At 28.9% G+C, this 4,650-nt stretch overlaps 1 long non-coding RNA gene across 1 annotated transcript in view; it reads left to right on the top strand.

The window, feature by feature from the left end:
* Nucleotides 1–4,650, top strand: part of LOC111089567 — a 16,417-nt gene that overhangs the window by 8,536 nt on the left and 3,231 nt on the right. Inside the window, exon 2 of the long non-coding RNA XR_002613807.1 lies at nt 1,302–1,411. This is a non-coding gene — a long non-coding RNA (uncharacterized LOC111089567). The remainder of the gene's footprint in view (nt 1–1,301; nt 1,412–4,650) is intronic.

Genomic DNA, 4,650 nt, shown 5'->3' with positions numbered 1-4,650 from the left:
CACTAATTTGATTCACAATGTTAATACATGCATTCGTTGAGTGAAGGATATGGCCCATATCAATTCCATTTAGTTCTTGTAAATGTATTTCAGATTCAAAATTATCAAATGATTGGTTTTCTTTTGCTACCTTATAGGGTGTGCAAAAAATTCTTTCAAGTTTTGTCATCTTTCTCTTCATTTTGCAATATGAAAAATGGTGCCGGTATACCGTACCAGTACATACAGTCTCAAAAAAGCCCTGGCAGTAACATTAGTTTTTATACTTCAAAGATGATGTTGGTATTTTTGAAAGAAAATAAAAGTTTAAAGCATACTAATTAAATATTAGTAATAGCTTGGCTAATTTGCCATATGCATTTTGGTTTGGTTTGTAATCCTGTGTATAATCTTTTTTATCTTTAACATAACATTTTAAATAAAAAGTGAAAAGTTATGGTGTCATAGCTCTAATATCTACTAATTTCATCCTTCTATAAGTGCACAGAAAATATCATTATTCAGATGTATTCATGCAATATTTCTAAATATTTGGGCTGTTTATTTATGTAGTTAATCACATCCATGTTGACCAGATGTCTCAAGGTCATAAGCATGTACTAGTTCTTTCACATGAGTAAAAGTTACATACTGCAGTCTTTGTTCTTAAGTCTGAAGCTATAACTTTACACATTTCTCTATAGCCTTCTAGGAATGTAGCTTATTCAAACAAGTAATACAGTAACCTGTACAAGAAGGCTTGGGATGGGTAGAAACTATTGGTTGAAGTATGTAACCTGCTCTGTCTTGTCCTTTACTTTTGGTCTCCCTTGTCTCTAAAGACCTTTTCTTATCCCCAGCACCCAGTTTAATCACAAACATGTCATTATGAATAAAGACTTTGTTTTATTTGTTCACTTATGGTTGTTTCAATCCTTTGCTCTTCAAGTTTGAAATTATTCTCTGCAGTACATTTCCAGAATCAGTGTTCTTGCAGATACTTTACACTGATCTGTTAAGATATCACTGAACCAGAATATCACAGTAGCATGAAAAACTTAAAACCAGATTATGAGTCTTTCATTGGTTTTTGTTATAGTTATGGTTTATCCTCCTCTTAATTATGCTGTAATTCTGATTATAAAGGTTGTCTTATGAATAACGATTTGGTAAATCAAAGCTATTAGAATTTCAGATTTTGATATGTACAAAGTGCTCTTTATTTTTATATATCTCTATCAACATTGGCATGTGTAAGGTCTGAGGAGTTTGTAGTTTCAGACTGATTTTTTTATACATTTTTTTGTTTTGTTTTATCTTAGGTACAACGCATTATCTTCTGCCTTTATCTTCAGAAAGACATGACTATTTACGAGGAGTTGATGGAGGAAATTTTTCCTTGTGAGTCATAATTAAAATTCCTTGAAAAATTGTAAGTAGCAGTAAAAAAATAAGATTGATTTTTCTTACTGTTTCCAAAATGGGATTTTTTCGTTGTATAGCAACTAAGGTAATCAGTTATTACCTGTGATGACACTTGTGGAGTATTTGTTTGAATTTAAGGATTCAGATCAGAAAGTGATATAAAACAAACAAGGACTAAACAAGTTTAAGATATCCTTATAGAGTCAAAGGCTAATGATTCAGAAGGATTTTTTATTTTTTGCGACATAAATAATGTTTCTCTCGCATATCTTCATGTACAGTATACTTTACTTTTTGTAAATTTATCTAATGTATATTAAAAACATTCTTGTTTAAAAAGTCAAATATTTACAGTATTAATGATACATTGTAAAAATATCAAAAATTTAAACTGAAAGAAGAAACTTACTAAATGGAAAACCCAAATTGCTAATAGGTAGTATAGTTTTAAAGCTCATGTCAAGTTATAATCAGTTAGAATACAAACTAAGCCCTTTAGACCTTTGACAATATATAGCAACATTTTTATTTGTATGTTTGAATATGATAAACTAAATTATAGATACATTTTTATTGATATTTCTTTAAACTAGATATATTTTGTAAAATTTGAAGTGAATCCTTAGTCAAATAAAGTGTGAAAAATGTAGAACTAGAAAGTTTCATTTTGTTGTTGAGTGAAGAAGCTTATTAATTTTTTTTTGACTACTTTTGTTATGCTGTAATTAGTTTGGCTTACTAGTGCATACGTAAATCAAGTATTACCAGATGCAACACTAAACACTTAAATGCTAACATGTAATTTGTAGCTTATGAAAGTTAGTTTAGATTATGACTCAAATCAAACCAATTACTAACAGTCAGAGTTTAGTTAAAATCAGTGATAAAATAACTTACATGTTGGTCTTCATGCTGACACACTAAACCAATTACTAACAGTCAGAGTTTATTAAAATAAGTGATAAAATATCTTGCATGTTCGTATTCATGCTAACACACTAAATCAATTGCGAAAGGTCAGAGTTTATTAAAATAAGTGATAAAATATTCTGCATGTTGGTCTTCATGCTGACACACTAAGCTAATTACTAAAGGCCAGAGTTTATTAAAATAAGTGATAAAATATTCTGCATGTTGGTCTTCATGCTGAAACACTAAACCAATTACTAACAGTCAGAGTTTATTAAAATAAGTGATAAAATATTCTGCATGTTGATCTTCATGCTGACACACTAAACCAATTACGAAAGGCCAGAGTTTGATAAAATAAGTGATATCATGCATGCTGGTTTTCATGCTGACACACTAAACATGTATGAGCTGGGTGAAAAAAATAGCACTGTTATATGCCAAAATTTTTATTAAAACAAAATTATATTGGATGCTTAAAAGTAGCAGTTTTTATGTGTCCAACAGGATGTGCTGGAAGAGACTAAGTTATCCACAGATTCACATTTCACAAATTTTATTAAGTCTACTAAATCAAACAGTACAATCAATTTTTGCTTCAACTTTTTCACAAGGAAAACAAAGGTAAATCTCAGGTCATTTACACCTATGGAAAAGAAAAAATACACTAGTACAATAGGATACTTCCAAAGCCTAATGATGTTTTGTGATCAGTACAGGATGAGATGTTGATGTGAATTGGTAACATTCCTTATATAATTTTATAAGACTCAAGTCTAATTGAACTACATAATATCATAAGTATACAGTGAACATTTTTTGTCTATGATGCAGTCATTTGATTTGCCTGCAGTAATTTGTATCTTTGGTGATCATTTGAAAATGCTGTTTTAGATTTAAAAGTTTAAAGCTATTAGTATTACTAAAACAAAAAATCTCTTCATTAATTTATTCTCATTAACTTAAACATGTTATATGTATAGTTAATTGTGGCAAAAATCTGTGTATATGTTGCATTATATTTTTCCCGATCCCTAGTGGCATAGCAGTATGTCTGCAGACTTACGGTGCTAGAAACCGGGTTTCGATACCCGTAGTGGGCAGAGCACAAATAGCTCTTTGTATAGCTTTGTGCTTAACTACAAACAAACAAAGGTTTTTCCCAGTTAAATATAATATGACCACCAATGTTTTACAAATACATGCATTTGAATTCGAGACCTTTTGTTATAACTGCTCCATGCCCATTTGTAGAAATGGAAATTAATGAAAAGAATTATGACTAACCCAGCTTTTTAAATCAACTATTTTTATTTTTGATAGAAGCACCTTTTATCCTTTTCACTATACTTACTTAATAAATGGCATACTCATTTTTCTTTTAAAATTAGTTTCACAATATTATTTGTTATAATATTTAAAATACTTCTAGATATCATTATTATTATTTTATTGTGACTAATTTTTACACTTGTGGAAATTATTTTGTATTATTAGCTTAGTATATGGATTTAGAACAAACCTGAATTGTTAAACTGGCTCAAGTTTCCAAGATTATATTAGAATTATACCTAAATATATTGTAGCAAGGATACCCAGTTGATGATTCAATGTATCCTATATAGGTTCCAGTTTTCTTTTGTGATAATTTATGACAGTATGTATTTTTACTGGTTGGATATGTGACTTCAATTAATTTATAAGTTACTATTTAGTTCTGATTTATTATGGTTAGCCTACTTCTGATAAGAAGAACTAATAATTACACTTTTCAATCAAATTTGATCTAAACTTTGTTACAAATAAAAATCAATTTAAAATGTTTGACCACACACACACACTAAATGGATTTATGTATTGTAAAACATAATTATAAATAAGAATATATAAATGAAAATGATAACTCATATTGTGATTCAGTCTGATGCATTTCATCACTTGAGTTTTTTATTATTTTACTTTTGTTTTTTTCATGGAGGGGATAAAGAGTACTATTAAAATTAGAAAAAAGGGTTGACTTTCAAGATGTAGTCTTGAGAGACCTTGAGTTCCTAAGTTTTTGATTTAGTACCCAGTATTGCAACTACTGCTACTACTATAAAATCTATATTATGGCCAAGATAAAATTCTACTAAAATGAGCCTATGTATTGCTCCACAGCATTTCTGAAGTTTTTTACTTGTAATCCTGTAATTGTAATTTTTTTGTTTAAAAAAAGTATTTTAAAATTCTCAAATTCTATAAATCCTCAATTGGAATTTTAAGATTACATTGTGCCAAGAGAATAAAAGTGATCTGTCTAATTCCAGATCCATCAAAATATTCTATATATATATA

The sequence above is a fragment of the Limulus polyphemus genome, unplaced genomic scaffold, assembly GCF_000517525.1.
Source record: "Limulus polyphemus unplaced genomic scaffold, Limulus_polyphemus-2.1.2 Scaffold6636, whole genome shotgun sequence".
Taxonomy (NCBI): domain Eukaryota; kingdom Metazoa; phylum Arthropoda; class Merostomata; order Xiphosura; family Limulidae; genus Limulus; species Limulus polyphemus.
Note: the sequence above shows the minus strand (reverse complement) of the source record. Positions and strands in the feature narration are given on the sequence as shown.